The sequence below is a fragment of the Mesocricetus auratus genome, unplaced genomic scaffold (assembly GCF_017639785.1).
Source record: "Mesocricetus auratus isolate SY011 unplaced genomic scaffold, BCM_Maur_2.0 Super-Scaffold_100020, whole genome shotgun sequence".
NCBI lineage: Eukaryota > Metazoa > Chordata > Mammalia > Rodentia > Cricetidae > Mesocricetus > Mesocricetus auratus.
In genome coordinates, this window is record NW_024429201.1 from 3,993,034 (window position 1) to 4,006,283 (window position 13,250).

Genomic DNA, 13,250 nt, shown 5'->3' on the forward strand with positions numbered 1-13,250 from the left:
TACAGGGACATGTGTTCAACTGTGTTACATACTGCTCTATTCATAGTAGCTAGAAATTGTAGAGTCTAGATCCCCATCAATGAATGAAGAAAATTTGGCATATGTATGCAATTGAATATTAGTAAGGTATAAAAACAGTGAAAGCATGAAATTCTCAGGTGAATTGATGGAGTTAAAAAATCATCCTGAGTGAGGAAACCCAGACCCCCCAAAAAGAAATATAGTATGTATTTGATTCTATATGGATTTAGCTATTAAGTCTTCATTAAGCAGGCTCCAATTCATATAATCATTAGGTAGTTCATAATGCACTATATAGGTATATGAAACAGCCAAAGAATAAACTAAATAAAATATTTCAAAATACAAAATATTGAGGAAATTTTCTACATTATTAAAATAAAAGAAAATATGTGATATGTGTTTTAGTCTAGTTTAGTATTTCTCTTATCATGATAATCTCTAGTTCCATTCATTTTCCTATAAATTTCATATAATTGCTTATGTAAAATAATGCTTCCCTATGTGCATGTGTTTCTTTATTGATCTACTGATGGATCTTATACTTTAAAAGACATTAAAACTCAGAAAGAGCAAAAATAAATAGCTTAATGATAAGGCTAAACTTTTTTAAAAACAGGAACAAACCAAAACAAATCTAAACCAAGCAGATTGTGGGAAAATATAAAAGTCAGAACAGAAATCAGTGAAATAGAAACAAGGTAGCTATACAGTACAAAGAGTTAAGTCAATTCTTCGAGAAGATAAACAAGATTTAGAGATTCTTGGACCAACTAAGCAAAAGAGAAGAAAGAGAAACAGAGAGAGAAATTGCTAAAACTAACATAGTCAGAAATGAACAAGGAAATTGCGCAACAAACACCACAGAAATTCAGGATACTATAATGGAATATTTTTTAAAGCTTATATCCAATTAAGCTGAAAAACTTAAAAGAAATGGATAGATTTTTAGATTCAGCCAAATCATGAAAATTAAATCAAGAAGAAATCAACAATGTAAACAGACCTATAACAAATAAGGAAATTGAAATAGTAATTCAGATCTTCCCTACAAAAAGAAGTATACAGCAGAATTCTAAAGCAATATTAAGGGAGATCTTCCACCCAAACTTTTTAAACTATTAAGAAAAAAAGAAATGTAACGATCACTCCCCCTCCCTCTCCACAAATTTAGTATGTGGATTCTAATCCAAAAGCAGGTAAAACCCTTGGGAGGGCTCACCCTCCTTGGGGAGTCAATAGGGGGGTGGATGGAGAGTTGGTGAGGGGCATGGGAGGGAAGGAGGGAAAGGGAACTGGTATAGATATATAAAATAAGATTGTTTTTAATTTAAATAAAATTTATTTTAAAACCCATAACAACAACAATAAAAGTCAACACACATGACAAACACCAATGTAAATATTGTCAATAAAATACTTGCCCACAAAATACAGACATACATAAAAAAGATTGTCTACCATGAACTATCTAGCTCTATCCCTGGGATACAGAAATGGTTCGACATACATGCAAGTTAATAAGTGAAATAAACCATATAAATGGACAAAAAGACAAAAATCACATGATCATCTCAATAGAGGCAGAAAAGGCTTTTGACAAAATGCAGCGTTACTTCATGATAAAAGTCTTCAAGACATACCTTAACATAATATAAAACTTATGCATGAAAAACTCACAGCCAGTATCCTCCTAAATGTGGGTTAAAAAAAAAAACTTCAAGCAGTCCCATTGATGATAGGGACAGCACAGAGATGTTCTCTATTCACACTCCTTTTCAGTGCTGTGATCAGAGTACTTACAAAAGCAATGAAAGAATAAAGGAAAATTAAAGGCATAAAAATAGGGAAATAAGTCAAACTATCCCTATTTGCTGATGGCATGATACTAGAGATCACAAAAGTTCTACCCAGGAATCTTCTTTTTTTTTTTAAGTTGTTTGTTTTTCAGAGACAGGTTTTCTCTGTATTGCTTTGGAACATGTCCTGGAACCAGACTGACATCGAATTCACAGACACCCACCTGCCTCTGCCTCCGGAGTGCTGGGATTAAAGTTGTGTGCCACCAACACCCACTCTACCCAGGAATCTTCTAGAAGCAATAAACAAAATCAGAAATATGACAGGACACTGAATCCACTTGTCTAAATCAACAGCTTTTCTATACACAAAGGAAAAAATACAGAGAAAGAAATCATTACCATTCATACAGAGAACAAAATCTTTAACATATTCATGTTCACAATAGCCTTGAAGACAATAAAGTATCTAGGAATAAACCTAAGCAAAGATGCTAAATTCTCTACAATGAAAAAACTTAAGCCTTTGAAGAAGAGATACAGAACGGATACTAGAATGTAGAAAGACATCCCAATCTCATGCTTTCTTAGAATGAATATTTTGAAAATGACCAATTTACAAAATCTACTTACAGATTCAGGCAATCCCAACCAAAAATCATTTTCATTCTTCACTGGTGTGTGTGTGTGTGTGTATCTCCTAAAATTAAAATGGAACCAAAAAGATCCTGGAGAACAAAACAGTCCTAACGAAAAGACAATGCTGGAAGGGTTCCTCTTCAGGAACTTATAATATATTACAGAATCATATTTATAAAACAATATGGTACTAACACGCACAATTCCAAATATATAAAGCAGTAGAACAAAATCAAATAATCAAACATAAGTTAATCAATTTAATATTTGGCAAAGATGTCATAAATTAGATGAAGAAAAAAGCACTATGGATACTCACCTGTAAAAGAATTTAATTGGATGCGTATACATTACCTTGCACAAAAACTAATCCGAAATGGATCAAAAACCTATCCATGAAACCAGAAACATTGAAACTGCTAGAAGAAAACATAGGCAAGACCCTACAGGATATATGTGTAGGAAAAGACTTTCTGAATAGGACTCCATCTGCTTAATAATCAATGCCAACAATTGACAAGTGGGGTTTTATAATACAAAGCTTCTGCACAGCTAAAGAATCACTCCACAGTGTGAAGTAGAAATCCACAGAAATGGAGAAATTCTGCTAACTCTACATCTGACAGAGGATTATCATCCAGAATACATAAAGAACTAAATCAAAAACAACAACAACAACAACAAAACAAAAGCCTGGTTTGGCCAGCTGTAGAGGTCCATTACTGATTCAGTCATGAGGTAAGGTTGGGTAGCAAGATTATCTGTACTTAGTCAAAGCATCTAATTTTTGTGAAATTTACAGAAAAAGGCAAAGAAGAATCACTTACTCTTTAGCGGTACAAACTCTAACTCCCCCAAATCATGGCTTTTTATTTTAGTACATAGAAAGAAAAGTAAATCCATTTTTCTCAAGTTGAAGAATTTTTTAATGTATTCAGGCATGGTGACTGCTATCTGGAGAGTAGCTCACACCAGATCTGCTCTCCTCATCAATGCGATCACATCTTGAGATTGTCTTACAGCAATGACAGTACTCAAATGCAGAGCGGACAGGGAATAAATATCTTTTCCTAATCATAAAACTGTCACAAGTATGGCACTTCACAAAAGCAACTACAACTGCATTGAAATAGACAGTTTATGTTTGCATAAAAGTAAACTCATTCTTGTCCTATGATACTCTTTATTTTATTAACTGGGGCATATTTCTGTTACTTGTCTGCTTGTGTTTTGCTTTCCATTACCTTATGCTCCTCAGTCTCCAGTGGAAGACCTCAATAAGACATTTCTCCATTATCTAATCTTATGGTATACTACACAACAGTGAACATAAATAGTCTTGCAGAAGAAAACTTAGCATGATGGCACCTATACTGGTGTCAGAGATGCCCATGCTCAAGCTTTCCCCTTCACACACCCCTTCTCATTCACTAAGGTGAAGAGCAATGGAGACCATTAGACCCTTAGGAAGCTATGAATGTGAAGGCTTCCAACATGGGCAGTGACTTGTGAATCACAAAGCTCAGCTAAAGAACCCAGAAGAAGTTTGATTCTAGAATATGAAGCTTAATGGAAGTAGTTACTATAATCCATTCTGAACCTGTGATGTCAATGACACAGGTAAGAATAATTCCAAAATACTATTCCTGTGTGTATTCTGGGCAATGGAACTAGAAACACAGTAGAAACTTGTAGACCAGAAAGATAGATTTCAACATTTAACATGAACTTTTCCAGACCACAAAAGTAAAGAACTTCCTGGTTATTAAAAAAGCAACAACAAATAATATCCGTTTCCCCAAAAGCCACTAAGTTATAACTAAGATATAAATTGAAATATATTCCATACTCAATGAACGGGGAGCCTTCATATTCTTAAATATTTAATTCTGAAGAACATATGAGTTCAACAAAATAGTAGTGTAGAAATCCAGTCACTGCTTTTTACACCCATGAAATTCAATATTTTATAAGTAAAGGAAAAGAAAAAGAATACTGATGAGCTACTGTGAAAAAGAAAAAATAGATCATTTTTCACAGAATGGTATTATCCAGTTTAAAGATTTACTGTAGTGAATAGTAAGTAAGTCCATGTAGGATAATGTGAAGCCAAAGAACTTCAAATGGAAGCTAGCTGAGGGATATTCTTAAGTTTGTTTAAAACACTATACCTTATGGCTTAGCATATGTGCTCTTGGGAGTTTATACAAATAAATTAAATACAAAACCTTATCTACAGAAAAATTGGCATGTGAGTATTTATTGTAGTCCTGTTATTGATACAAAGAAATTTCCTCAGCAGTAAAAATCATGTTATCAAGAAAGAGAAAGCCATAAAGTAACTTCAATTTGTATTACTAGCCCTGATAATTGCTTGTATAATTCCAACCATGTCATATCCTAGAGAAGGACAAGCTATAGAATTATTTACTAAGGGGTATATCTATGGGTCTCTGGCTGGTTGGATTCTTTTTGTGTGCTTGTAATTTGTTTGATTTATGTTTGTTTATTTGTTTTTCTGACAGGGTTTCTTTGTGTAGCTGTCTGTCTTTGCCTCCCAAGTGCTGGCATTAAAAGCGTGTGCCACCACCACACAGTTATAATTTGATTTTACCTTAAGCAATTTATTTCTTGAGGAAGTAACTTGTACAACAGTTCTCCATTATCTAATCTTATAGTGAACTTCACAAAGGATTCACACCGGTTTGAACCCACTATTTCTTCATGGCTGTGGTTCAATATCTAAGTCCTCACATAAAAATTAGAAGACACAACTACAAAGAGGACATCCTGATCCTAAGGCTCTTACAATCTTATTCCCCATCCTCTGTGATGGTTGCTCCCTGAGCACATTTTATCATGAATTTTTAATTCGTGCCAAGTATTCCAGAGTTAGTTGTTCTTGGCATTTTGACCTATTGTGGTTCTGTAATGGTTCCTAGGATAAAAAGTAGCTTTTTTGATGAGCTATAAACAATGCTAAACTATAAGTATTTGAAAAAGCCCTGGAGAACCTTGTTAGTTTTATATTTTCTTAAAATGATACATATCTGAATGCATGCATACACATATATAGTTTAAATGGAGTCACACCACTTGGGGTAACAGCTCTTTCCCTCAAAGCCATAGACTGTCTAGCAAAAGTCCAATGGACAGGGGAAACTTTCTTCTGGGTTGCTGGCTGGGGATTTCAAGCATCACTCCAAAACAATATAGGATTTTGCTACTGCATTTGGTCACCTCCTAGGAAGTGACAATAAGACTCTATTGGTAAAACTCCACACACTTTGGACACAAGACTTGGAGGAATTGAGCTAGAACTTACATGGAAGACTTCTCCCTGAAGTTGCTATGGATTCTGCCAAAGAATAGAAACAATCCATACTATTGCCCAGCTGTAACACTCAGGAATCACAACAATTACAAAACTGGCAAGATGCTCTAAAAAGGTGCAATAGTGACACTTAAAACCTGGGGGCATCAGCAATTGTCTGTTTAGATTTCAGACTTGATCAATGCTTGACACTGCAAACCTTACCAACTCCCCTTTGAGTCTGAGACCCTAGAGGAGGTTATATTACTGACACTTTCCTAAAACAATTATTATCTGGAACTGCTTTCTAAATAATTACCCCTTTCCCTGCAAGTAAGTGTAGCTCTCACCTCTCATCAAAACCTCCATGTTCTTAAAGTTTCAGTTTTATACTTTAATGTTTCTTATACATGCTTTACACTCAACTATAAATAATTAATATACAATACACATATAATTATTTATTATATATATTCAGCTATAAGGTACACCACTGTTGACAAAGCCTCTCACAGACACAAAAATTTATTTATTACTGAAAAGACTCATGAAATTATAAGTTTGCTCCTTTCAAATGGACATGTTGACACATTGTACAACATGATCTACAAAGGCATTTTCCTAATTTTCGTAGACACATTCTAGTCTTCTGTATAGTATTCAGGCATGCAGAACTGATAACAGTCCCATTAAAATTTAAGTTGAAATTATTGAAGACATTCCCTTGGTAAAAGGGAAGACCAGATTTCAAATGATAAGTGGCCTTGGAAACATGTCAATCTCTTATGAAAAGAAGTTTTTAAGGTGAACCATTAACTTGACTACTTCTACATCACATTTCTGAAAAGTAGTTCAATTTCTGATGGATTAGGAATATTCCAGGGGTCAAATAGCTTTGAAGAAAATATATTTTGCAAGACACACATTATCTCATGGTCATTTCAGGAACTGCCTGGAAAAGTGGTCAGCCAAGCCTCCCATGGGCAGTATTCCCATATAAGAAAGAGCAAATTTTCTTAAGCATATAAGGTCAATGATAGTAGGACACTTTTGAGAGGCTATTCATTTATCTTATAAAAATATGTCTTTTGGCTGTGCATGGTGCCTTGGGACTTTGGACCCTGTACTCTAGAAGTGTCCAAAACAAGAGAATCAGCTTTCAGATGCCATCTGGTCTATGTGGCAAGTTCCCCATTGAAAGAAAACGAAGGAAAATAAAGAAAAAGAAGAAAAGAGAGAAAGAAAGGAAGGAAGGAAGGGAGGGAAGGAGTGAGAGAGAGAGAGGGAGAGAGAGAGAGAGAGAGAGAGAGAGAGAGAGAGAGAGAGAGAGAGAGAGAGAGAGAGAATGTTGGTTGTTTCTGGGAAATTCAGAAAATGGAGACTTGCCTTTACATATAATCTAATTGGATTTAGGAGCAAACACACTCATAGATAGTCGAGAGACAATGGTATGGAGAATTCAAGCAATATCCTAATTCAGTTTTTCATGAACACAAGAGGTAACTTTTAGAATTATGTTTCTAAAAATGTATATGAAGAATAATATCCTCAGAGAAGAAAGCAAGTGATTAAAAGCCTGCAATAAATTGATGTCCAACTGGGATTTGGAATGCCCACAAAGATGGGAGAAATTTTCCATTATAATGGATACAGTTTTGGCTGCAACATGGAAACTTAGAGGTTTCATTGTTACTGATTTTTAACAGTCTGTAATCAGTTCATTTTTGGCTGAGATCCAGGGTTATTTGATGTTTTTAAATTAGTAGGCAATTTGAGATTCAGAAACAAATTAATTTTCTGTGTTACTTTTGTAGGGAGAAAATGCAGGCTGCATATTTATTTCCTTAGAAATTATTTATGGTTTTGATAACTATTTAAATTAAGTATTTGTACTTTACAGGTACTAGAAAAAGGGTATATTATTTACTAACATGGAACAAATATGTAAACAGGCTGTATGACTGATAAACCAGGACCATTTTCTCTTTTTCACTACATTTCCTTTAACCCTGTGTTCAGATCTTTGGGAAAGAGCAAGAGATTATATAATTACTCTGATTGTTTTGGTACTGGTGCCCGTGGTTGTTGTTTGGACAAGAAGGCAATAGCCTGAATCTAGTTCTAGTTGGACTAGAACTCTGGTGGCCACTCCCGACCTTTCATCTGTATAAGGTGATAAGGTCTCAGGGTGTGTGGAAGATCAAGAGCAGGGGCTTTTGGAAGGGCATCTGGAAGTGGCAGTGGCCAGATGGTTGAGGGCCCCATGCGGGTTTCTCTGGCTGCCTGGTACAGGGTCTTGGCTGTAATGGCCAAGTTAGGGATCCAGAGATGGAAGGATCCTATCAGGCCCCAAAATGAGAGAATCTGAGCTGCTGTGGTTGGGTGCTGTAAATCTCACAGGGCCTGGACCCCGTCAGAGGTGAGGGTCTTAGTACTTGGGAAGAGATGAACATCCAAATATAGCACAGTGAGAGAGAGCAGCTGAGCCTTAGCTGGTGAAACTGGATATCCCAGGGATCTGAGGAAGTTCAGGAGCAAGGAGGTGGCCTGTTGAGACACAGGCAATGTGGGACTGCAGAGAAGGAGATCCTCAGTCTATTAGAGAAGTGTGTTAGGACCGGGGTCAAAGGTGGAGACATCACGAGCCGGGGTCTGTCCCCAAAATTCCTGTGCATGTATGCTGTCTGGAGGACCGGGTGTCAGGGTCCTCCGAGGTGATTGCAAAGCTGAATTATGAGTCAGATGCACAGTTCAATTTTTCAATTTTCATGCACATAATGTGAGTCTGCCAAGTGCCATGAGATGGGATAGCCCCAGAGAGATGTGACAGGTAGAAGAAACAGAGGGGTGTCCAGCCACTGGTACATTGTAGGGATAGTAAAAATGTCACGACTACCTGCCATGAATATCCTCCCACGGAAACTTGCTTTCCTGCCAGTGGATCCCGAAATGAGTTGACTGTGTCAGGGTTAGGGTTGACAGAACCTTACGCTGAGCTTGGTGATTTGTTGTTGCACTGACCCCACTACTTTGTCCTCTCCTGTGAGTCAAAACTAGCATCCTGATTTTTTGAGAGATGCAGCCTATATGATTTTCTGTTTCAGGCCAAAAAGTGGTGGGGCTGTCAGAATATTTAAATCTGAAGAGGGCTGGACTTTCAACTTTCCTGTATTCTCAGATAACGATGGAAAATTGGAAGTAGATGACAAGATGAACAGAAAGTTTCTGCCCCATCAGAGCTCACTAGCATCAAGCTCAGGTTTATAACTCTCATTCGTTACTCACTAGGCATTCTGCATCCTTAGAACCCAGGTAAGCTTGAATGACAGTTATGTTCTCTCTCTCTCTCTCTCTCTCTCTCTCTCTCTGTCTTTGTCTCTCTGTCTCTCTGTCTGTCTGTTTGTCTGTCTGTCTCTCTCTCTCTCTTTGTCTCTCTCTTTCTCTCTATCTCTCTCATTTCCCTTTCTGTGTCTACTATATGGGTAGTTACCAATGAATCAATCACCAAAATAATCTTTTTCAATTATGCAAATTTTGTTATATTTTATATGTTTTATTTAAATTAGAAACATGCTTGCTTCACGTCAATCCTAGCTCCCTTTCCCACCCCTCCTCCCTTGTCCCTCTACCAGACCACACCTAGCCCCCACGTAATCCCCACACCATTCACCAGGAGGGTGAGGACCTCCATGGGGGGGGGATCTCCAAAGTCTGTCATTTCATCCAGAGCAGGACCTAGGCCCTTCCCCATGTTTCCAGACTGAGAGAGCATCCCTCCATGTGTAGTGGACTCCCAAAGTTCATTCATACACCATGGTAAACACTGATCTACTACCCAAGTCCATAGAGATTGCTGAGGCCTTCTCCCTGACCCTACATTCGCTCCCCTGCTGACCACTCAGCCATCAGGCTGGGGTTCAAGAGATCCCCATTGTCCAGTCAACTATCTTTGTGGGTTTCACCAGCATGGTCTTGACCCCTTTGCTTATCATTCCTCCCTCTCTGTCACTGGGTTCCAGGAGTTCAGTTCAGTGTTTAGCTGTGGATATCTGCCTCTGCTTCCATCAGTCACTGGATGAAGGTTCTAGGATGGCAAATAAGGTAGTCATCAATCTTATCATTAGGGAAGAGCTACTAAGGTAGTCTCTCCACTATTGCTTATTTTGCTTGTTGGTGTTATCCTTGTAGATCTCTGGAAATCTCACTAGTGGCAGCTTTCTCCTGAAACCTATAATGACTCCAAATATTAAAGTATCTCTCATCCTGCTCTACTCTATTCTTCCCCTGACTCAACCTTCCTGCTCCCCCATGTCTTCCTCTGCACTCCTCTCCTTCCCCTCTTTTTCCCAGTTCCCACTCCCCTCCCAACCTGTTCCCAATCTGCTCAGGAGATCTTGCTTCATTCCACTTCTCTGGGTTATCATTCATATCTCTCTTGGGAAACTCCCTGTTTCCTAGACTCACTGGCAATGGGATTGTAGGTTAACACTCCCTGATTCATGTCTAAATTCCATATATGAGTGAGTACACACCATGTTTGTCTTTTTGTGCCTGGGTTACCTCACTCAGGATGGTTTCTTCTAGTGCCATCCATTTGCCTGCAAATTTCAAGATTCCGTTGTTTTTTTCCACTGAGTAGTACTCCACTGTGTAAATGTACTTAATATTCTCTATGCACTCTTCAATTGTGGGGCATCTAGGTTGCTTCCAGGATCTGGCTATTACAAATAATGCTGCTATGAACATAGTGGAGCAGACATCCTTGTTTTATGAATGGGCATCTTTTGGGTATATGCCTAAGAGTGGAATTGCTGGTTCTTGTGGTAGACTAGGTCGAAACCCTATAAACTAATGTAAATTGAATAATGTACAATTGCACCATCCCTGGGTCAAAGAATAAATAAAAAGAGAAATTAAAGTCTTTCTAGAATTCAATGAGAATGAGGACACAACATACCCAAACTTATGGGACACTTTGAAAGCAGTGCTAAGAGGAAAGTTCATAGGGCTAAATCCCACATGAAGAAACTAGAGAATAGTCACACTAGAGAATTAAGAACACAACTGAAAGCTCTAGAACAAAAGGAAGCAAACTCATCCCAGAGGAGCAGACACCTGGAAATAATTAAATTGAAGGCTTAAATCAATAAAGTAGAAACTAGGAAAACAATACAAAGAATCAATGTAACAAAGGTTGGTTCTTTGAGAAAATCAACAAGATAGACAAACTTTTATACAAATTTACCAAACGGCAGAGTATGAACATGCAAATTAATAAAATCAGAAATGAAAAGGGAGACATAACAATGGACCGCGAGGAAATCCAGAGAATCATCAGGTCATATTTTGAAATACTATACTCCACAAAATTTGAAAATTTAAAGGAAATGGACAATTTTCTGGATAGATATCACTTGACAAAATTAAATCAGGAACATATAAGCAATTTAAATAGACCTATAACACCTAAGGAAATAGAAGCATTCATCAAAAGTCTCCCAACCAAAAAAAAGCCCAGGGCCAGATGGCCTCAGTGCAGAATTTTACCAGAAATTGAAAGAACATCTTATGCCAATTCTCCTCAAGGTATCTCATGCAATAGAAGCAGAAGGGTCTTTGCCAAACTCTTTTTAAGAGGCTTCAATAACTTTGATACCCAAGCCACACAAAGACACAACTAAGAAAGAGAACTTAAGACCAATATCCCTCATGAATATTGATGCAAAATAATCTTAAATTAGCAAATAGAATGCATCTATTTTATTCCTAGAATAAATGAAGTAAAAAATGTATGCCTTCACATCAAGCTATTTTCATCTATTCAAGATGCTATAACACAATATTATATGTGGTTAACAAATTATTTAATAATTTCCACAACTCTTGAAATTCAAAGGAAAGGAAACAGGACAAGACTGAAGGATACACTGGCATAGACTCTGTTGGGGGCATCATCGCACAGCGTTTTCATGTGAGGGAAAAAGGATGACTGTGTGTTCTGCAGGAGGAGCAAGCATGGAAGAGCAGACCCATTAGAGCCCAGGCACCCCCTGGAAATCTGTTCTTGGTGCTCCTGCACTAGGGTTAAGTTTGAGTAAGTCACTTGTTTCCTGGGTTTGTCTCAGTTTTCCTCAGATTTTTACTGCTATTTCAAAAGGGGTTATATGTGGAGCCCATTGGTTTGAAATAGGAAGTCAATTATCAGAATTGAAGGACAAAAAATAAATTTTACTGCAGGCACATTTTACCTTCAAGTGAATACATTTTTCAAAACACAGAACAAGTAGGTCTAGGTCTATTAGTTTCAGAAAACCTAATCACATGCTCTGATAGGACTAAGAGAACTTCATAAACCAAAAGAAAAAATGTGAATAATTCCTACAGGTTTTTACCACAGAAGACAGGGCAGCAAAGGCAGATGATATGGTTTAAGGCAAAACACTCTACTACTATTGCACACACAGACACTTACACACAGATAGATGCATGCACACATGCACACACACATAATCTCGTACACACATGCACACACATACATAGACTCATACACACATGCACACACATATGTAGACACACACACACATACACACATGCACATGCATCCATACATGGCGTTATTGTGCTGGGGGATGAGGACTATGAAGACTGGAGTGTATTCTCATCAGAATTGTTAACCTGACACTGAAGGCATGACACTGCCACACCACCTAACCACCCAACTTTGCTGTGGAATAATCCTTTTGTACACTGAAGATTTGACACTCTGATGGGTTTAATAAAAAGCTGATTGGCCAGTAGACAGGCAGGAAGTATAGGCGGGACAACCAAAGGAAGGATGCTGGGAAAGAAGGGCAGTGTCAGGGGAGTGCTGAGCAGAGAAAAGGTACCACCATGTGGCAGAGCATAGATGGGTTAATTTAAATATAAGAGTTAGCTGGTAATAAGATTGAGCTATCAGCTGAGCATCTGTAATTAGTATTAAGCCTCTGTGTCAGTTGTTTGGGAACCAGCAGGTGGGACAAAAACATCTGCCCACAAAAATTTTGTCCTTTATGATGCTACTTCTCCAGTTTCCCACTCCCCATAGGAAGTACGATGTTACCAATGTAAAAAAGCAGCCAAATTTTCCCCCTGATGGCCCAACACTTTCGTGTAAAGTCTCAGATTTATGTGAGAGAAATCTAGACACCTTAAATGCATCATGAGACAAGAACGAAGGGTGCCTGTAATACTTCTCCTAGGTTGACGTGAATAATGAGGCATTTAGAATAAACAGAATTTTCTCCAAACATTGAAGACATGTTCTAAAATGTTAAGCAGAACACAAATGGAATTAACCACTTGAGTTTCACTTGATTGCTAACATCAACAGGAGTTTTCCCCTGCTCTTTTACACTGAAGAATAAGAAAGGAATGAAAATGTGCCACTTATAAACATAAATCAGCTGCCTCCCAAACAGCCCAATCATAGCCACTTT